The following is a 22,341-nucleotide window of genomic DNA, read 5'->3' as shown; positions in this document are numbered from 1 at the left end:
ACCCAGGAAGGTTTCCTAGAGCAAGCACAGCAGTAGCTTCTAGGCTCAACCGGATGAGCCGAGGCTTGCCCAGTGAGGGAGTGGGTGGCAGTGGGACTGGGGCTGGGGAGAAAGTGTTTCAACAAGACTGGAAGTGAGGAGGGTAGGGTGCAGTGCCTGATCCTGAGATATACAGGACAGGAGAAATCTAGCAGCCTTCACTTGAGTGCACACAGGAGAAACCAAGTCCTTAGGCTTCTGTCAAGGAAAAGAAATGAAAGGGGCATTCAGTAAAGTGCTGAGGACAGAGGGAAGTTTGTGTCATGGGGAGGCTTTTCAAAGGGCCTAGCAGAGAGGTTCAAGAGGGGTAGAAGCAGGTCAGGGGAGGAGAAAACACGTATGGCAACTCATTCTTTTATTCATTCCATTGAATAGGTATGTACTGAGTACCTACTCTAGTCCAGAACTACAGTAGTTAATGAGGAGGACAACTTTCCCAATCTCATGGAACTTACATTTTAGTGGGAGGAGACATACAATAAACAAATAAGGTAATTTGAGATATCAGTAAGTGCTAGAAGAATGGAAACTAGGGAAATGTAACAGTGAGTGCCTAGGGAAGAGCTTCTAGAGGTTGAAGGACCATTGATGTGAGCTGAGAAGGAGGTGAACATCCCTTCTAGGTAGATTAGGCAGAAAAAGCAAAGGCTGGGGTGTGGGACAGAGTAGATGCCTGGAGGGGCTATGTCCTGGGTGGTAAGCAACAATAACAGCAGTGTGGGTCTGATGGGTTTAGCTCTCCCAGGGTTAGGCAGACAATTAATCCCAGCAGTTCCAGTAGGTGGATGGACCCCAGGGCTGGAGGGATTCTACTTCTGAAGAAGCCTTCTTAGTCTTTGACAGGTGAGGCTTGGGCTTCTGGAAGGAGTTGGAGCAGGTTTGTGTTTGAATTAGGCACTTGGGATCTCGGAAGAGGCTTTCCAAACTCAGGAGTACGTCAGTCACAGAGTGAGGGCGAACTCCTATTAGAACACAGCTGAGCTCCTTCATTTATGTATTGTCAATGATGGTTTTGTCTCCAAAAATCCACAGGGCCTGCGGGTTGGGAGATGGGGAAGAGGGAACAGCTTTTAAGATGCCTTTGCATGACTATAGCTAGTAGATAGTGTCTTAGAACCAAGGCCCCAAGGAGATGGGAGTGGTTTTGACCTTGGAATGGTGCGGAAAGAGCATACAGAGCCTGTGCAAGGTTCTGTGCATGGTCAGAACTGGTTACCATGCCCAATGCGTCACAGGACACAGTCAGGGATTTAAAAATAGGCAGCAACCATTTTAGGAGGAGAGGAGATCTACACTGTTTGCAGGAAGGAGAAGAACTCCATGCAGCTTGGAAAGGAAAGGGAGAACTCCATGCGGTTTACAAGGAGGCTGGAAACTCCATGTGGTTCTGCATTAAGAGCTGGAGAGCACTGCAACACCGGCAAAACCTCCTCAATCAGGATCGAATGATTGGGAGCTATTGGTAAAACTGAACTGCGTCTGGGAAGTAGGAAGACGGTATCTCTGGCTTGTCAAAAACTAGCCTGGTTTGGTAGGGGGAGGCCCAACTATGTGTCTGTGGGTGTTTTAAAGAAAATAAGACTTAACAGCAGAAATCAGCAAATAATCTAAATCTATATAACTATTAAATAAACAATTCTTTTTCTTTTCACCAAACTCTGGTATTGGGAGTCATGCTTCTGGCGGCGGGCAATCGGGCCCCTAATAACTGAACAGCCCCTGGGTTCTCTTTCAGTGGGGGCAGCCCATGGGTTCTGTTAGTTTTAGCAAGCTGAGTACTTGCAACAGAGATCATATGGCCTACAAAGCCTGAAACATTTGTTACAGAACCCCTGGGCTGCTCCAATTAAAAACAAACCCACGGGCTCTTTAGTTAGGGGCCCGATTGCCCGCCGCCAAAATTATAACTCTCAATACCAGAGTTTAGTGAAAAGAAAAAGAACTGTTTATTTAACAGTTATATAGATTTAGTTATTTGCGGATTTCTATTGTTAAGTCTTATGTTCTTTAAAACACCCATAAACACATATCCTTGCCTCCCCTCCACCAAACCAAGCTAATTTTAGGAAAGTCAGAGAAACCGTTTCCCTACTTTCCAAACACAGTTCAGCTTTACCAGCAGCTGCCAATCACTCAATTCTGATTGGGGAGGTCCTTTCTGTGCTGTGGTGCCCTCCAGCTCTCAATGCAGAACCGCCTGGATTCTCAGCCTCCTTGCAAACTGCCTTCTTCCTGCAAACCGCATGGATCTCCTCTCCTCAAAACTGCATGGCGAGACCCCTTCTCCAAGCCACATGAAGAAGGCTCCTTCACCAAGCCACGTGGAGGGAGCACACGAGAGAGCAAGAGCCCCAGAGCGAGCGCGTGAGCGAGAGTGACAGCTAAAATGTCCGCAGCTGCTTATATATATCCCTGACTGCATCCTCTGACGCAGTGGGCGTTGCAAACAGTTCTGACCATTCACAGAACCCCACGTAGGCTCTGTGTGCTTTCCATACCGTCCCCTGGTCCAAGTCCCCTCCCATCTACCTGAGGCTTTGGATGCATTAAAGCCATTTTGCATAAAAAAAAGACGCTAGCCACCAGCCTCAGGCATGTGGAGGCATTCTAAAAGCTGCTTCCTTCTCCCCATCCCCCAGCCGCAAACTGGGGATTTTTGGACTCCTCTGTTTCTGTAACACATTTACTGTTTGACTCTTTATGGAAAAAAATTTGCTAAGCCCTGCTTTTGGCTGTGGCAGGGAGTTTTCCCAGGGGTGGTTCAGGCCTGGTCTGTAGATACTGAGGTTAAGCTTTACTCTGCAGCTGGATCTCCAAAAGTTAAAGTCCATCTCATGTGCTGTAAATCTGTTAGTCATAAAGCTTGTTCATATGTATATGGTAGTGTGCTATGAGCTGGGAGATGTAGTTTAGGCTTGAATTGATCTTCTGTGAGTATGGGCTCTGCCACTTGCTGCAAGAAGCATCTTTCCAAATGACAGTCTTAAGCATGTCATTTCCTGCTCCATAACATGAAGCAACTCTGTTGCTGCCTGATAAAATTCAGATGGCTTAACCTAACCTTCAGAGTTCTTCACATGTGGCTCTAGTGTACCATTCTGTGGGGAACAGACAGACATGGGGAGATGTGGGAAGCAGACAGGCTTGGTTTAAGAGACTCGGACCGCTGTGCGGAGCCGCCCCCAGCTGGGCCCTTAGCCGGCAGGTTGTCTCCCAGGCCTGCTCTGAATTCCACCCTCCGGGGTATTTTAAAAAGATAGAACAGAAATCCAAAGTGGCTTTTAAGGAAAAGGGAACCTGCTCTGTTTTTCTCTGTAAAGCCTCAAGTCCTTGTCAGTAAAATGTGAAGAATAGAATGATTAAGTAAGAGGAAGTGCTTTTGACCTTGTGTAAAATACCTGGATGTTTCAACCCTGTATTGATCCACACTTCCCTTTCACTCGCTACCATTTGAGGCAGTGCTGCATATTTTCCTTAATTACTTCCGCATGTGGAAAGTGGATAAAAACCCTGGCTAATAAAGAAATGGGGGTGATTTTCCACTAGAGAAAACCCCCTCCCTTCCTTCCTCAGATCCGCATGTGGAAAGTGGATAAAAAACCTGGCTAATAAAGAAATGGGGGTGATTTTCCACTAGAGAAAACCCCCTCTCTTCCTTCCTCAGATGAAGAGTGTCTGAGTAGTTTCTTCATCCACTGCGAGGGACGTAGAGTCTCTCTCACCATTCCAGCCTTAGTTTCCAATTCGACCCATATACTTCTAACTGCTTCAGCTAACCTGACTACTCACCATCTCCCAAACATACTTTCTCCACCTTGGTGACTGAACCATTTGAGATCTCTTATCATATTCATCTTCCTGTTCTTGGGTATTTGAGTTTTTGTGCCCTGTAGTTTTTTAAGTTAAACTATGTAAGGGTAAGTAGCATATCTCTATTCAATTTTATATGTCCAGTAGGGCTGGCTTTGAGGAGGAGAGTTAATGATGACTGAGTTATATATCAGTAACAGCACTTGAACTCATTTGGCATTCAAAAATGTTCATGTAGTGATGCATTCAATCAGCCAAGGGTCCACTATATTAGTATTTGTTATCCCCAGAACCTACTATCTGACACATGATAAGTGAAAGAAAAATAATGGATAAATGATCTCAAGTGTTTCTAAAAGGTGAGAAGAAAATGTTTTTATTTACTAGAAGTGGTAGGGAGGCATTTGGGATTGTTGACTCTGCTGTTGCATGACAGATTGGCATTTCCTAACTGTAAATTTGAAGTTTCAATAAATTTTTGCTTGGTGGACAGTCATGTGGGCCATGGCTCTTGGTCTAAATAATGTACTTCTTTTATGTGTGATTAAGTGAAAGGGATTATAAAAATTAAAAACAATGTGTGGGGACTGTCAGCCATGGTGATAAACACTATATATTTTCATATATAATAATATTCATTACAAACCCATTAGATCTTTAGGAAAATTTGCTATTATGGAAAATTTTAAATGTATGCAGAGTCAAGAGAATAGCATGATGAGTTTTCTTGTACCCATCACTAAAATGACTGTTTATTAACTCATGACCAATCTTGTTTAACAAATAGTTCACTCACTTGTCCCCCCTTCCTTAGTATTTTGAAGCAAATCCCAGATATTATGAAATTTTGTTCATAAACCCTGCAGTATATATCTGTAAAAGATAAGGTTTCTTAAAAACAAAACAAAACACAATACCATGATCACACCCACCACCCTGTTTGAACCAGGATCCTAATAAAGTCCTACTTTATGATTTTTAAATTTGTATTCTGGCTTTTCTTGAACTCTGGTTTCTCCTTTTATCTCTTTTTTTCCACTCTTGCAATTCACTTATTGAAGAAACCAGGTGGTTTTCCCATATTTTGGATTTTGCTAATTATGTCTTCTTAAAGTTGTCTAACATGTTACTCTCTTTTCTGTATTTACTGTAAATTAGTAGTTCGATCTAAAGGCTTGATCAGATTTGGGTTAGATATGGGGGGACAACAAATATTTCACTAGCTTCTTTCATCAGGAGGTACACCTTGTCTGGTTGTCTTTTTTTTTCTTTTTGTTTGTGTTAATGTTGATGAATTATGAATTGAAGAATGGTGGTAATATTATTCCTTCTTTATTTATTAGCTGGCATAGTTCTATAAAGATATACTGTCCCTTATAAACTGTTTTGTTACCCACTGGTCCAATTAATATAGAAAAGCCTGGATATTGCTTGATTTGTTCTTTTTATTTACCATTTTTCAGAATAATTGATTGTTTCATACCCTTCAGTTGCAACCACTTATTTTTCTTAAGAATCATTATGAACTTAGAGATTTAAGCATATTTGATGTAATTTAATCTATTGCAATTATTATCCTTATTAATGTTCAAAATGTCTCATTTTTGGCCAGGAGTCCCTGCAAATTGTCTCTTGAGACTTGTTGACATCACCCTAATCTCTGAGAGATCCCTTGCTCTCTAGAATGGCAATATGTTCCAGGCTCATATTATACATTTTTGGCTTCAGACCTGAATCAACAATTTCTGCAAGAAGCCCTGTCTTCTTTTAGTGGGAAATGGGATTTGGAGACCACATTTTTTTTCTTATAATTTTAAAAAATATGTGTACTGATTTTAGAGGATAGGAAGGTAGAGAGAGAGAAAGAGAAAGAGAAAGAGGAAGATCTATGTGAGAGAGAAACATTGATGGTTGCTTCTCGTAGGCTCCACTACCAGGACTCAAACATACAACCTAGGCAAGTACCCTGACCAGGATTGAGCCCATGACCTTTTGGTATACAGGACGATGCTCCAAGCAAGTGAGCACACTGTCCAGGGCCCTTTGCCATTTTTTATTATATTTTATTGATTATGCTATTGCAGTTGTCCCAGTTTTTCCCCCTTTGCCCCCCTCCACCCAGCACCCACCACTCCCTCAGGCAATCCCCACACTATTGTTCATGTCCATGGGTCACACGTATAAGTTCTTTGGCTACTCCATTTCCTATACTGTACTTTACATCCCCGTGGCTATTCTGTAACTACCTATTTGTACATCTTAATCCCCTCACCTTTTCACCCATTTCCCCATACTTTCGCCTCATTTGGCAACCATCAAAATGTTCTCCATATTCATGGTTCCATCTGTTTTTGTGTGCTTAGTTTGCTTTTTAGATTGTTGTAGATATGTATTTATTCCCATTTTATTCATAGTTCTGATCATCTATTTCTTAAATAAGTCCCTTTAACATTTCATATAATAATGGTTTGGTGATGATAAACTCCTTTAGTTTTTTTCTTGTCTGGGAAGCTCTTTATCTGTCCTTCAATTCTAAATGATAGCTTTGCTGGGTAGAACAATCTTGGCTGTAGGTCCCTGCTTTTATGACTTTGAATATTTATTGCCAATCCCTTCTAGCCTGCAAAGTTTCTTTTGACAAATCAGCTGACAGTCTTATGGGAACTCCTTGGTAGGTAACTAACTGCTTTTCTTGCTGCTTTTAAGATTCTCTTTTTATCTTTAACCTTTAGCATTTTAATTATGGTGTGTCTTGGAGTGGGCCTCCTTGCATCCCTCTTGTTTGGGACTCTGTGCTTCTTGGACTTGTATATCTGTTTTTCTCACCAAATTAGGAAAGTTTTCTTTTATTATTTTTTTCAAATAAATTTCCAATTTCTTGCTCTTTCTCTTCTCCTTCTGGCACCCCTATGATGCAAATGTTGGACCTCTTGAAGTTGTCCCAGAGGCTGCTTACACTATCCTTGTGTTTTGTTGTGTTTTGTTTGGATTCTTGTTTCTTCTTATTCTGATTTTTTTTTTTTTTTTTTTTGCTTCCTTATGTTACAAGTCATTCATTTGAATGTTGGCTTCATCCACTCCACTGTTGATTCCCTGTAAATTGTTCTTTATTTTAATTAGTATAGCCTTCATTTCTGTATGTATCTTTTTTATACCGTTGAGGTCCTCACTAAATTCCTTGAACATCCTTATAACCAGTGTATTGAACTCTGCATCTGATAAATTGCTTATCTCCATTTTGTTTAGGTCTTTTTCTGGAGTTTTGATCTGTTCTTTCATTTGGGCCATGTTTCCTTGTCTGCTCATTTTGGCAGCCTCCCTGTGTTTGTTTCCATGTATTAGGTAGAGCTGCCATGACTCCCTGTATTGGTACCGTGGCCTAATGCAGCAGTTGTCCTGTAGGGTCCAGTGGCACAGCCTCCCCTATCACCCAAGCTGGGTACTCGAGATGCGCCCTTTGTGTGGGCTGAGTACATCCACCTCTTGTAGCTGAGCCTTGATTGCTGTTTGTAGGTCAATGGGAGGGATTTACCCTGACCAGTCAGATGCAAGGGCAGGCTATGACCACTTACCACTAACCTCTGCCCTCCGTGGAGAATCAGCTGGGGGGGAGGGGGAGGGCAGGGTGGTGGTGCTCTGACATGGTCTATAGCTGTCCACTGGGTCTGCAGGCTCTTGGATTTCCTGGGTGGTGCAGGCCAAGGTCAACCCCCACCTGTGTTTCTCCTGAGGCCACATCCCTGAGCTATAAAGCAATCTGATATGGCTTCTTGTGTTGGGCTTGGAGATTCCCATGCAAAGCCAAGCTGTGAGTCTAGGCTTGTTACTGCTAGTGTGCCTGTAGACACTTAGCAGGAAGTACTGTACTGGGGCTTGGGGCTCATTGAGGCTGGCTGTTGCTTGTTTGAGAGGATTTAGGAAGTTGCGAAGCATGAGCCAAGGCCAGCCATTCATATGGAAAAGCAGCTTGGCTGGGCCCATAAGTTTGGTGAGATGGAGTCTGGGGGTCTCCAGTGTAGGTAAGCAGTGTTAGCCAGGTTGATGGAGTTTCAGATATGGTACCAGTCAGCTGGCTCTGCAGCTCTGTGGGAGGAGGGCTCAGAAAAGGGACAATGGCCTTTGCCTGCCCATCTGTCCCCCAGCTTTCACCTTGATGCCAGACACTTCAGTTTCTCCCGTACACCACTGGTGTCTTTCAAGCTGCCACCCTGGTGCTGGAGTTCAGAGGGAGTGAGTCCATGTGTGGGTTCTTTAAGAGGAACTGCTTGGGGCTCCAGCATTTCTTCCATTGATTCAAACACCGTCTGTTTTTGCAGCCAGAAGTTATGGGGACTTGCCTTCCCACTGGAACCCTGGGTTGGGAGGCCTGATGTGGGCTGGGTCTCCTTGCTCCCAAGTCATCCCTCTTAAATTTTTATCCACCACACGTGGATGTGGGACCAGCCCGTTCCTCATCTCTGCCCCTCCTAGGAGTCTGAATGGATGTGGTTTCTTTAATTCCGTAGTGGTCAGACTTCCATTTTACTCAATTTCTGATGGGTCTGAGTTATATTTGTTCTATATTTTAGTTATAACTTTTATGTGGTTGTGCAAGGAGGTGAACCATGTTTCCTAGGCCACCCTCTGTACCAGAAGTGCCCCTTGCCCATTTTTAAATTGGGTTATTTGTCTTTGTTATTGAGTTGTAAGACTTCTTCTAAATATAAGTCTCTTTCCTGGCATATGACTTGTAAATATTTCTCTCATTCTGTGGATTGTCTTTTCATTCTCTTGGTTGTGTTCTTTGAAGTGCAAAAGTTCTTGTTGTGGCAGATTCAGCAAGAATAAACCACTTGGAGACAGTGGATAAGGATGCAAAGGGTTTATTGCCAGCGGCCAGGCCGAGACCAAGTCTCCAAAATGGTGCCGACCCCGAATGGAGTTTAGGGCAGGGCTTATAGGGTCTTTTCCTTCGGTGGAAAAACGACCCCAGCAGAAAGTGGGGGTGGGGCAGCTGCAGGTAGGTGTGTACGTGACATCTGGCAACAACAGGGACAAGGTTTAGGGAGTTATCTTCAGTCATAGTTGGCTGCTTGGCTGGATTCTCTGCAGGACAGACAGCTCTGCAAAAAGGCCAGATTCTCTGCAAGAGAAAAGCCTCAAAGAGTAAATTACTTAATGCTAGCAGCAGACATTGGCAAATTTTTACAGGCCTTAGGCAATGGGGGCCTTAGGGGATAACTGGAATTCCTTACAAGGAATGGCTGAAGCCCCTACATTCTTTATTTGGGTCACATGCAATTGGATATATTTTTCTGTATTCCATGTGCTTTTGGTGTTATATCCAAGAAATCATTGTTTAACACAAGATCACAAAGATTTACTCCTATGTTTTCTTCTATATTTTTGCCCTAACATTTAGGTTGGTGATCCATTTTTAATTAATTTATGGGTATGGGGTAAGTTAGGGGTCCAAATTAATTTTTCTTTTTTCTTTTTTTTTGCATGTGGGTATCCAATCACCCCACCAGGATTTGCTGAAAAGGCTATTCCTTTCCCATTGAATTTTCTTGGCACATTAAAAAAAAAAAATCCATTTACTCTAAATGTAAGGGTCAAAAACAATTTTTTAAATTTATTGGTTTTAGAGAGAGAGGAAGGTAAATAGATAGCTAGAGAGAGATTTGTTGTTCCACTTATTTTTGCATTCATTGGTTGATTCTAATTATGTGCCCTGACCAGGGATTGAACCTGAAAACTTAGCTTATTGGGATGACATTAACCAACTGAGCTACCCAGCCAGGGCATAAATATACGGGTTTATTTCTGGACTTTCAATTATATTCTATTGGCTTACGTGTCTATCTTTATGCTAGTACTACACTGTATTGGGTATTTTTGTAGTAAGTTTTGAAATCAGAAGTGTAAGTCCTCCAACCTTATTCCTTTTCAGGATTTTTTTACTATTCTGGGTCTTTTGCATTTCCGTATAAATTTTAGGATCAATTTGCCAATTTTTGCAAAAAGAAAAAAAAAGCAGCAGAGATTTTGATAGGGATTGTGTTGAATCTAATAGACAAATTTAGGGAGTATTGCCATCGTAATATTTAGTCTTCTGATCCATGAACATGTGATGTCTTTGCATTTGTTTAAGAGATGTTTAATTTATTTCAGCAATGTTTTATAGTTTTCAGTGTACAAGTTTCGCACTTATTTTGTTAAATTTATTCCTACGTATTTTATTCTTTTTAATGCTATTTTGAATGTGATCATTTTCTTAATTTCATTTTTCAAACTGTTCATTGTTAGTGTATAGAAGTTCAATTGATTTGTGTGTGTTGATTTCATGAACTTGCTGGACTCATTTAGTCTAGTTTTATTTTTCAGTGGATTTCTTAGGATTTTATGTATACAAGATTATGTCATTAGTGAATAAGTTTTACTTCTTCCTTTCCAGTCTGGGTGCCTTTTATATGTTTGTTGCCTACTGACCAGTGATTCTCTCATGCATCAGTGTTTCTCCCTCCCTTCCCCACTCTCTAAAATTAAATAAATAAAATCTTAAATAAATAAATTATATACATTTGTTGTCTAATGACTCTGGCTAGACCTTTCAGTACAACATGGAATAGCAGTAGTGAGCATGTACATCCTTGACTGGTTCCCAATTTTAGGGGGGAAGAATTTGGTTTTTCGCCAAAATATTATGTTACTTATAGGGTTTTCACAGATGCCCTTGTTCATATTAAGCAAGTAACTTCATATTCTTAGTTTGATGAGGATTTTGTCTCATGAATAGGTAGATAATATCTTTATCCCTCTTTTACAGATAAGGAAACTAACATTCTATTCACAGATGATCTGACTCCAAAGGCCTAGATCTTAGTCACTGTGCTATCTCTACAGCACATTCTTCTATTTATTTTCCTTCAGTCTCTACATTTTTTCCTTCTACTCACCTTGTTAATGTGGATGTTCTTCAGATTTCTTAACCCTTTGTATTTGCTATTCTCTCCTGAGGTGAGAAAATGGCTTCAACTGTCACCTCTAAGCTGTTGACTAAAAAATCTCTATCTCCAGCCCTCCCTGAGTGCTAGTATATCCTAATGCTTCCAAGTCTTTTCCACTTGGACATCTAAGAAATCTCAAACCCATCATGTTCCTAAAGTGTCCCATTATTCCCCTGCCCTCTCAAGTGGTCCCTTCTTTTTAATATAGTATGCTTCTTTCATTTACCCATTCCAATCCTGAAACCTAGGAGTAATCTACATGCCTCTTTCTCTTTTTTAATCACTTGTGAAGTCTGCTTATTTTAACCTCCAAAGTGTCTTCGTAATCTGTTCATTTTTCTTCATCGCCACTGCTACTACATCAGATCAGGCAACCGTTATTTCTCATTCCTGCCTCCAGGCATGTCCCATCAAATCCAACCCCCACATTACCAACAGAACAATTTCTCTAAATCACAGATCCCCTGATAGTTCCACCCTTCCAAGGCTCCCCATCACCACAGTATTGCAAACAAGGTCTTCCCTCCTCAGTTGCATTTTGTACACTTCCACCAAATACTGAACTCATTAAATGCACTTTAAGATACCAATTTTAACATCTGCATAATATTTCCAACCCCTCGAAACATAAATTATTTGACATGTACTTTCTTTTGCATGTCATGTTGTCTCATGCTTCAGTACTTCTTTGCATTTACTCAGACTGTTGTTTGTGAGTTCATTCTTCTTCCACATTATCCCTTCTACTCCTTTTCATCCTGAGAGGCTAAAGTCAGTAGCCCATCCTGTCTGGAAATTTCTGTCTTACAGATTTTATTACTCTTTCCTCTATTTTTTTTAGAACACTGTAAATGCCCATAATATTACATGTATTCTTCTGTATTATAATTATTTGTCATGTTTTTATCCTCACTCTAAGCTCTTTGAGGTCAACAATCATGTTTGATTTATCTTGGAAACCATCACAACACCCAGCATATGGACAATGGGGTTGAGTCATATAAGTTCTTTATATACTTTGGAGATTAAACCTTGTCTGATGTATCATTGACAAATATGTTTTCCCATACAGTTGGTTCCCTTTTCATTTTGATGATGGTTTCATAAGCCATCAGAAACTTTTTAATTTAATGTAGGCCCATTTATTTTTTCCTTTATTTCCCTTGCCTTAGGAGATATATTGGCAACAATATTGCTACGTGGGATATCTGAAATTTTACTGCCCATGTTTTCTGCTGGGACTTTTATGGTGTCATGACTTATATTTAAGTCTTTTATCCATTTTGAGTTTATTCTGTTCTTGTGTATGGTGTAAGTTGGTGGTCTAGTTTCATTTTTGCACGCCTACCAGTTCAGTTCTCCCAACACCATTTATTGAAGAGGCTATTTTTACTTCATTGAACGCTCTTGCCTCCTTTGTCAAATATTAATTGACCAGAGAGACCTGGGTTTATTTCTGGGTTCTCTATTCTGTTCTATTAACCTATGTGTCTGTTGTTATTCCAGTACCAGACTGTTTTGACTACAGAGGCCTTATAGTATAGTTTGATGTCAGGTATTGTAATCCCTTCTACTTTGTTCTCCTTTCTCAGGTTTGCTCTAGGTGTTCAGGGTCTTAAAAATAAAAACTGCTTCATGAATTTGCATGTCATCCTTGTTCAGGGACCACACTGATCTTTTCTATGTTGTTCCAATTTTAGTATATATGCTGCCGAAGTGAGCAGTTATTATTCATATTTTAACCTTTCTTCTCTTCCTCCTCCCCCTCTCCCTCCCCCTCCCCTCCCCTCCCCCTCCCCTCCCCCTCCCCTCCCCCTCCCCTCCCCTCCCCTCCCCCTCCTTCTCCTTCTCCTTAGGTCAAGACAACAAAGAAAGAAAACTACAGGCAATGTTGCTGTTGAACATAGGTGCTAAAATCCTGAACAAAATACCGGCATACTGGATCCAGCAATACTTTGAGAAGATCATACACCACGGTCAAGTGGGATTCATCCCAGAGATGCAAAGATGTGATAATATTCACAAATTAATAAGTGTAATACACCACATAAACAAAATGAAAGACAAAAATCACATGATCATATCAATAGATGCTGAATAAGCATTTCATAAAGTCCAGACCCATTTAAAATAAAAACACTCAGCAAAGTGGGACTAGAGGGAGCACACCTCAACATAATGAAGGCCATATATGAGAAACCTACAGCCAATATCATACTCAATGGGCAAAAACTAAAAGCTTTTCTCCTAAGATCAGGAATAAGACTAGGGTATCCACTTTCACCACTTTTATTCAACATAGTATTGGAAGTTCTAGCCACAGTGGTCAGACAAGAAAAAAATAAAAGGCATCCAAATTAGAAAGGAGGCAGTAAAACTATCATTATTTGCAGATGACATGATAATGCACCTAGAAAACCCTTTAGACTCCACCAAAAAACTACTTGACCTAATAAGTGAATTGGGCAAAATAGTGGGTTACAAAGTCAACATTCAGAAACTGAAGGCTTTTTTTTTTTTTTTTTTTTTTTAAACCAACAATGAAATGCCAGAAACAGAAACTAGGAAGAAAATTCCATTTACTATAGCAACAAGAAAAAAAAAGTACCTAGGAATAAACCTGACCAAGAAGCTAAAAGACCTGTACTTGGAAAACTACAGAACACTGAAGAAAGAAATTAAGGAAGATACAAATAAATGGAAGCATATATCGTGTTCATGGATAGGAAGAATTAATATAATTAAAATATCCATACTACCCAAAGCAATCTGTAGAGTCAAAGTTATCCCTATTAAAACACCAATGATATATCACACAGATTTAGAACAAATACTTCAAAAATTTATATTGAACCAAAAAACAACCCCAGATAGCCTCAGCAATCTTGAGAAAGAAGAACAAAGTAGGAGGGATCACAATACCTGATATCAAACTATACTACAAGTCCACTCTATTCAAAACAGACTGATCCTGGCATAAGAACAGACACATAGATTAATGGAACAGACTAGAGAGCCCAGAAATAAACCCAGGTCTCTATAGTCAATTAATATTTGACAAAGGGGGAAGGGGCATAAAATGGAATAAAAATAAGCTTTTCAATAAATGGGAGATTTGGACAGGTACGTGCAAAAAAATAAAACTAGACCACCAACTTATACCATACACCAGAATCAACACAAGATGCACAAAAGACTTAAATGTAAGCCATTGCACCATAAAAGTCCTAGAAGACTACAAAAGGCAGTAAAATTTCAGATGTCCCTCACAGCAATATTTTTGCTGATATATCTCTAGGACAAGAGAAAGGAAAGAATAAACAAATGGGACTACATCAAACTAAATAGAAAATATCAGCAAAATGAAAAGGGAACCAACCATATGGAAAAAACATTTGCCAATGATACATCGGACAAGGGTTTGATCTCCAAAATTTATAAAGAACTCATATGACTCAACATCAGGAAGACAAACAATCCAATTTAAAAATGGGCAAAGGACCTGAACAGACACTTCTCCAAGGGGGACATACAGAGGGCCCATAGACATATAAAGAAAGCCTCAACATCACTAGCCGGCAAATTAAATCCATAATGAGATACCACCTCACACCAATCAGAATGGCCATCATTAACAAATCAACAAACAGCAAGCGCTGGCAAGGATGTGGAGAAAAGGGAACCTTAGTGCACTGTTGGTGGGAATGCAGACTTGTGCAGCCATTGTGGAAAACAGTATGGATTTCCTCAAAAACTAAAAATGGAACTGCCTTTTGACCCATCAGTAAATGAATGGATTAAAAAATGGTGGTACATTTACACAATGGAATACTATGTAGCAGAAAGAAAGAAGGAACTCCTACCTTTCACAGCAACATGGATGGAACTGGAGAGTATTATGCTAAGTGAAATAAACCAGGTGGCAAATGACAAATATCATATGATCTCACCTATAACAGGAACCTAATGAACAAAACAAACAAATGATCAAATAGAGCCAGAGGCATGAAAACAAGGAACAGGCTGACAGTGGCCAGAGGGGAGGGGGGAGGGGAGAAGTGGGGAGAGAAGGGGAAAGGTGTAATGAAGGACCAGGTATAAATGACCCATGGACATGGACAACAAGGTGAGGATTGGTTGGGGGAGTGGGGGGTGGGGCTGTGGAGAGCAATGGGAGAAAATTGGGACAACTGTAATAGAGCAACTACAAAAAAAAAAAGTGACAGATCTATAGTGACAGAAAGCAGATCAATGGTTGCCTGGGGGAAAGGAATGGTATTGGGAGGGGAGGGGAGGAGGGCTTACAAAGAGACAAGAGGAAACTTTTGGGAATGGTGGATATGATTATTTTCTTAATCGTGGAGATGGTTTCAAGGGTATTCACATTAATCAAAACTGATTTAATTGTATACTTTTAATATCTGCAGTTTATTATATATCAATTAGGCATCAATAAAGCTGTTTTTTTAAAAAATGGAATATTAACACATGAAAACTAAGGTATTGGTATCACTCTCATAGAAATGATAAGAACAACCCATAAAATAGTATAATCTACTAGGTAAAGGGTAGATATTTAGGTTTTTAAACTAGGTTTTCTGAATTTTGAAAGTCAGACAATAGAACCAGTTCTTGTTTTGGCCATGATTACTGTATCCTATTTCTTTGAAGTCAGCCGACATCTGCAATGTTGACTTGCCCTAAAAGTTTCTATGGAATATTGAGATTATTTGAAAGTAAGCGTAGCTTCCTGGGTGAGGTGGACGATCTGGTGATGACTCTCTTTGGCTATGGAAAACTAGCCCCTGGGCCTTTCATGAAAAGGTGCAGGAGGGCAATGTGAAACTATGATTGCTTGGGCTGTGCTCTACGAGAAGATGTGAGGACAGAGGCTTTTCCCAAGGGGCTGTGGCAAGGGCTGGCTGCCTGGTGCTGACTCTGTCCTTACACACACAGTATATTTGCCAACTTGTGGTTGCTCTGGCTCTCAGCAGCTGTGGAGATATAAAATGGGAATCCCGCTGGAAAACTTTACAGGCATGTTCAACCAGGTGAGTGCTGGGGAGCTGAAGTATCCTGGCCTTGCTTTTCCTATCTTCTTTGGAGAAGATGGTTACCCCAGCTCAGGTCATGACCTCCACACGACCAGGGGTTTTTCTTATGGTGACTTTAACTGCATATGTCTTGGGCTTCCCTGGAACAGGTAAATGCCTGCATTCTGGTAACAGAGTGGCTGTTCTCCATGAAGTAAATTGGACACGTTCCGTATGTTTCTCAGGGTGGAGGCCTTTGTTGCTTCCCCTAAGCTGGTGAAGGGCACAGTTTATCACCACTCCATTATGCTTGTGGAAAATGGCAGACCTTCTCCAGAGAAGGAGGAGAACAATAGGAGATTTTGCAAAAAGATACTTGCTACCTTTCATGTATTTAATTTGTTGGCCACTGCCTTTTTTCCTTTGGGGCTGTGTATGTGAATTCCTGGATTATATTTCCGCATTCTCTTTACAGTCAAGTGTCACACTTTTCATGGCTGCATTGCTTCAGTTTCTTCATCCATGCCCAGGGCCCCTAGTTTTCAGTGCTCCCAGGTCTGATGGCCCTGGTCTCTCCACAGCAGAGTGAAAAAATCAACCCCTCAGATCCTAACTCTATAGAGAACCACAAACTTGCCATGAGGGCTTTTATCACACTGTGTAAGTTAACCGTTTCTTAGCCCCAGGTATGTGTGTGTGGGTGGGGGGGTACTCAGAACCTAGTCTCTTCCAGGACTGGAGTGGGGCCTTAGGTCCCCACAAGGGGCTTCCATCCTCCAGAGAAGATGCAAAGTAATCCATGTAAACTTTGCCTGAAATTCAATGAATCTCTAAGGGCATAGACATTGTCCCACCCCTACCTTTTTGTTCCTTCTCCCTTCACTTGGGGTTAGTTTCCCTTTCTCCTTTGGTGATCCCCAGCTCAGAAAGATGGTAATGTGATTACAGCACTGATGACCATGAAACGGGTTCTAACCTATGGGAGGCACACAGTGGGGTAGGGGAGGGACAGGCCTAGCTCAGGAACAGCATCTGCCCCCATGCTCGGCACATGGTAAATGCTGGACAAACACTAGCTCTCTTTCTTCCTCTTTCTTTATTTAACCTAATGGACCCTAACTTATCCAGCCCATGGTATCAGTAGTTTGCTGTGAGCATTATTTACTCCTAATTACCACCTGCCATTTAAAGATTACTCTGACTCCCTTGTATTCATAACCTCCTACAGCCGGGTTGTACGAGGATAAGCTGGTATTCTTCATTCAAAAGACCATGGAGTCCAGTGATCCAGCCAAGATAGTATTAGCCCTTCAAGTGTTCACGGATGTGTTCAAAGAAGGTGAGTGGGGAATGAACTTGGTCCTAGGGATCTTCTTTCTCATGAGATTCCTTTTCTCTGGGAAGCAGTCCTGCATAGTAGTTAAAAGCACAGTTATAAACTCAATGGGTTCAAATCTTGGCCCCGACTCTTAGCTATGCAAACAGGGGCAGATTACATTTAGTCTGTACCTCTATTTCCTCATTTGAAAAATGGAGATAACATTAATACCTAACCTTTAGGCATTTTTTAAAATATGCTTTATTGATTATGCTGTCACAGTTGTCCCAATTTCTTTTCCCTGTGTTCCCCTCCACCCAGTGACATCCCTCCCTCCAGTTGTCCCCCTCCTTAGTCCATGCCCATTGATTGTGCATGTAGTTCTTCTCAACATCTTCCTGTCTGCTCTACTCCTTCCTACTATGCTTCTTAATTCCTGTACCATCTCCCTCCCTTTCCCCCTTCCCTCTCCCCACTGACCTCCTCCCATAATGTTCCCCATACCTATAATTCTTTTCCTACTCTTGTTGCCTACTTGGTTTGCCTTTGTTTCAGTTCCCTAGCTTCTATTGTTGGCTGTTGTGTTACACTTTCCATTTTAATGCTCACAGTTTTGATCCTCTTTCTCCTAAACAAGTCCCTTTAACATTTCATGTAACAGTGGTTTGGATCTGATGAACTCCTTCAGTTTTACTTTGTCCTCGAAGCACTTTCTCTGCCCTTCCATTCTGAATGACAGCTTCACTGGATAGAGTAATCATGGTTGTAGGGTTTTGCTTTGCATTACTTTGAATATTTCTTGCCAGTCCCTTCTTGCCGGCAGAGTTTCTTTTGAGAAGTCAGCTGAGAGTCTAATTGGGACCCCTTTGTGCGTAATTCTCTTCTTCTCTCTTGGGGCTTTTAAGATTCTCTCTTTATCCTTAATTTTTGACATTTTGATTATAATTTGTCTCGGTGTGGTTCTCCCTGGGTCCAGTTTTTTTGGAACTCTCTGTGCTTCCTGGACCTGTAAGTCTATTTCCTTCCCCAAGTTAGGGAAGTTTTGCTTCATTATTTTTTCACATAATTTTTTAATTTCTAGTTGTTCTTCTTTACCTTCTGGCAACCCTATGAATTGGTTGTTGGCCCGCTTATAGCTGTCCCATAGGTTTCTGAGCCTCTCCTCATTTTCCTTACTTTTCGTTTCCTCTTTCTGCACTGTTTGTTCCTTTCCTATGTTCCACTTTGTTGATTTGACCCCTGGTTTTCTTTTCCTCACCACTAGTTTTTTTGTTCATTTCAGCGTGATTAGCCTTCATTCCTTCCCCGTCTTGTTTAAGATCTGCTGTTAGGTTTGTAAGCATTTTTATAACCAAAGCTCTGAACTGTGTCTCAGAAAGATTTCCTATCTGCTGCTTCGTTAGATTAGATATTTGCTGCCTGGTCAGCTGTGTCATCGGGATCTCTATCATGATCTGTGCCATCCTGACAGTTTTGTGTTTACCTTTGCTTCCTGGGTGGGACTGTCACACATCCTACGCTATAGGGGGCAGAGTGCCATGCACTCATCACAACCGGGCGAACCTTCTCACCATGCTGTGGTGTTTTCTGTGGGGGTCTGGGTCCAAAATGGATTCCTGCCATTCACTCTCTGCTGAGAGAGCAGGAGTCTCCTCCTCCATCCCCACCCCCTCTGGGCCTCACAGCCCAAGGCAATGGGGGTCTGCTTTCCCCAGCATTGCAGTCGCAAGCTGATGGGTCTGGTCTGCAGCCAGGGGTGCTCCCCAGGTACTTCTCGCCTCCCCTTAAATACAGGTGTCTGTGCTTACCGCAGTCCTGTCACCATCACCACTGCCGCCGCTACCAGCACAGCTTGACCTTTCCACCCTGGCTTCATCCCTCCTACCCGTTCAGGTGAGCACCACGGCTTTATAACTTCATATGTTTGACTTCCATTTATTTTCTGGAACTTCTGGTTATTTCTGGTTTTGCCGTAGTTGTATTCCTTCTTAGTTGTGCAGAGAGATGGATCGTGTGAGTGTAGGCCTCCATTTTGCCTGTAAGTCTCTTGTGTGTCTCCTTCCTTTTTTTAAAATTGTTTTTCTATTACAGTTGTCCTATTTTCCCCCTTTGCTGTCCCCTGCTTCTTTTTAAATTGTATTGAAATATTTTAAAATTAACTTAAATTTATAGAAGAAATGCATGTATATAGTCTCTTTGCAGAAAAAGAGATCGATGGGGTGTAAAGTTTTAACACCCAACTTTGTTCTTTCCTCCTCTCCCCCTGCCTGTTTGCTATATAGTCCTATATTCTTTTTCTGTGTGCACACGGAATAAATATATACAGATGTTCTGTATAATATATGTGTGTGATATAGAATATGTATTATATATATAAACAGTTTCTGCAACTTGTTTTTGTCCTCCACTTAGTAAGTTGATCTACTGCATCCCTATAACCCTTGGTAGATTACTATTTCAGTTGTTTTCAACTTTTTGCTATTCAGATAAGCTACCATGAACATTCTTATATATGCCCCCTTGTATACAGGTTTAAGTGTTGCTTCAGACTGGATACAAAAAAGTAGCCTTTTATCATGCATATTGAGCTCAACAGAACTTAAAGTAAAACAACATTCTAACCTTCTGTGTTGACATAAATTCCAATTACCACCCCTCCCAATTTACATGCTTTTATTAGCCAATATTTTAGTTCTTTTTCCTTAACCCATAATTTAGATGCTATGATTATTATTGTTATTTTATACAATCCATTTAGATTTACAGAGTGTTATATGCTCACCATTCTTTTTGTATCTCTTACCATCCTAAAGTATACCTTTTAAAAGTTTTGGTAGTATACTCCCTTGTTTTCTGTTTGTTTGTAATAATTTCTTCATACGCTCATTCTTGCAAGATAGCTTTACTAGTGACACAATTTTAGACCTATTATTTTCAGTTTGTTCACTGCTTCACTTTGAGTAGCCATGCCATCATACTTCCAGCACACTGATGATGAGGTACTAGCATCTGTCCCCTGAGGGCTTGAACCCTGGCTTCAGTTCTGACTGACATTTTGTACCTCTGCTGCCTTGTCCTAGATTTTACAATGGGGGTCTCTACTGTGCAGTAGAAACCTATTCCCAGCCACCACAGGGGAATTTCAGGGAAAGTATATCCAGAATGGAAGTCCTAGACTTCTCTGTCTAGCAGAGAATTCCTCCCAGCCTTCTTTATCCCACCCAGCCTCCAAGAAAGACTGCCTAAATACCTAGACAGGAAGAAATTTTTCCCAAGGAAATGAATTCTAATATACTTCCACTATACTTTGTTAGTGCCTAACAAACCTTGTGGTCAAGAAATGGGTCTTTAAAGGATTTTTATCTGTACAGTGCAAGCTCATCTCTTTTTCTGTTCTAAATGAGATCAACATGAAACTGTAGACTTTGATGGGCTTGAGGTCCCTTTTATCCTTTGCACTAAGCAATCTCCTGTTTCCACCCCCTCAGTTCCCACCCAAATCTAAGCTACATACCCCCATCCCCTAACTGGATCACTTTGACAGCTCCCAAGACCCTCCTCCTCTCTCTACACTACTCTCCACAGAGCAGCCAGATTCTCTATGAAACATGTACACTGGATCATGTCACCCCCTTGTTTAAACTCCTCAGTGGCTTTCCACTGCTCTTTGGGTCAAAGTCTGGTTACTTACCCTGTGCCCACAAGGCCCTGACAGATCTGGCTTCTGACTTGTCTCCCCCCTAGCCTACATCATTTTCCCCTCAGTAGAAGGGGTGGCCGCACTGGCTACTCTCTGCACTGTGTGTATAGAGCCCTGCCTTGCACTGGGAGTGCTTTTGCCCTTGCTCTTCATGGGGCTGGCTCTCATGCTTTAGATCTCAGCTCAAATGTTACTTCTCAGAGAGGCATTCCCTGACTGGTCTGTCTAAAGGGGTCCTTCCCAGTTGTTTATTCTCATCACTCTGTTAAATTTCCTTCTTTGTACTTAATTTATTTGCTTGTTTGCCTGATCTTTCCTCCACTAGAATGTTAAGTTCTGGACTGTGGGAAGCCTGTCTTTCTTTTTCACCACTGTATCCCCAACACATGGCACAGTGCTTGATGATAATGGGTCTCATTAAATAATTGTTGAGTGATTTAATAGTTATTGTTTATAACAGTGATTAATCTTAAGCAACCTAATTATTCACTAATAAGTGGTTCATCAAAGAAATTATGATAGAATCATGTGATTGCATATTATGTTGTATGTAGAAATATTTTATGGGAAGAAAAAATGTTAATCCTATTTTTATAAAAATTGTGTTTATTAAATATTGAAGAAATACAGCAAGGATAGGTATGAAAATATTAACATTGTTTTTTCTGGGAATGAGTGCTTTTTCTTCTCTTTTAAAAATAAATTTGTATTTACAAATTTTTCTACAATAAAACAATATTACTTTTATAGTGACAAAAAGTCTTCTAAATAAAGTTATATTATAATCTGATATGTGGTGTGGAAAATAAGGGGTTTTGGGTAAACAGTCCTCAGAGACTGAGAATCTGAGTTGCCTCCTCTCTGGTTTCAGCTCTTCAAAGTATGAGGAATGATCCTCTGGACTTCATCCAGACTTCGGTCAGCACGCTTTTGGAAACCATGGAGCAGCATGTGAATCCAAGGCATGTCTCTACTTCCAACGTGAGCCCTCCAGAGGCTTTCTACTGGAACTGCCTGGCACAAAGGAAGCGGCTGTTTAAGACTGTCACACAAGAAGGAGATTATTGGCTCTCAGGCTCTCTAAATTTATTGTTCAGCTGCTGCAAGGGGTAATAATAGACAATTCAGAAAAGACAAGCACCAAATTCTAAAAGCCCCCCTGAAGAATCTGGGCTGGTCTACAAACAAATGGTTTGTGAGTCACTGTGAACATTTAGAACATTTAGAACATTTAGAAGCTTTTTCCAGTGGTTTATACAGATGTCAGTGACTCCACCATAGTCTCTCCCACCTTTTGTCCAACTGGATGGGAACTCAAATAGGCAGTTTTGATCTAAGAAGATACAGTATGTTCCTTGTCCTTTATCTTCCCTAGGAAATTTATTGTTGACCATTAGCATATACATTTGTAAATAAAAGTTATTTTCTTATCCTAAAACAAGATGGCTTCCG

General features: G+C 40.9%; 1 long non-coding RNA gene and 1 other non-coding gene across 3 annotated transcripts; one reads left to right on the top strand and one right to left on the bottom strand.

The window, feature by feature from the left end:
• Nucleotides 1–12,455: 12,455 nt before the first annotated feature.
• On the bottom strand, nt 12,456–12,562 carry LOC150012511 (U6 spliceosomal RNA). The gene has a single exon (XR_016510917.1). It is a non-coding gene; the product is annotated as a U6 spliceosomal RNA (small nuclear RNA).
• A 1,588-nt stretch (nt 12,563–14,150) lies between these two features.
• Nucleotides 14,151–22,020, top strand: LOC150012510 (uncharacterized). 2 transcript variants are annotated; one of them, XR_016510744.1, is made up of 5 exons: nt 14,151–14,964; nt 15,795–15,889; nt 17,100–17,210; nt 18,984–19,082; nt 21,761–22,020. It is a non-coding gene; the product is annotated as an uncharacterized LOC150012510 (long non-coding RNA). The 2 variants fall into 2 exon arrangements; XR_016510745.1 differs by lacking the exon at nt 15,795–15,889.
• Nucleotides 22,021–22,341: the final 321 nt, after the last annotated feature.

The sequence above is a fragment of the Furipterus horrens genome, unplaced genomic scaffold, assembly GCF_987537825.1.
Source record: "Furipterus horrens unplaced genomic scaffold, mFurHor1.1.pri manual_scaffold_4, whole genome shotgun sequence".
In the NCBI taxonomy this organism is placed as follows: Eukaryota; Metazoa; Chordata; class Mammalia; order Chiroptera; family Furipteridae; genus Furipterus; species Furipterus horrens.
The sequence above is the reverse complement of the archived record's forward strand: the minus strand, read 5'-3'. Positions and strand labels throughout refer to the sequence as shown.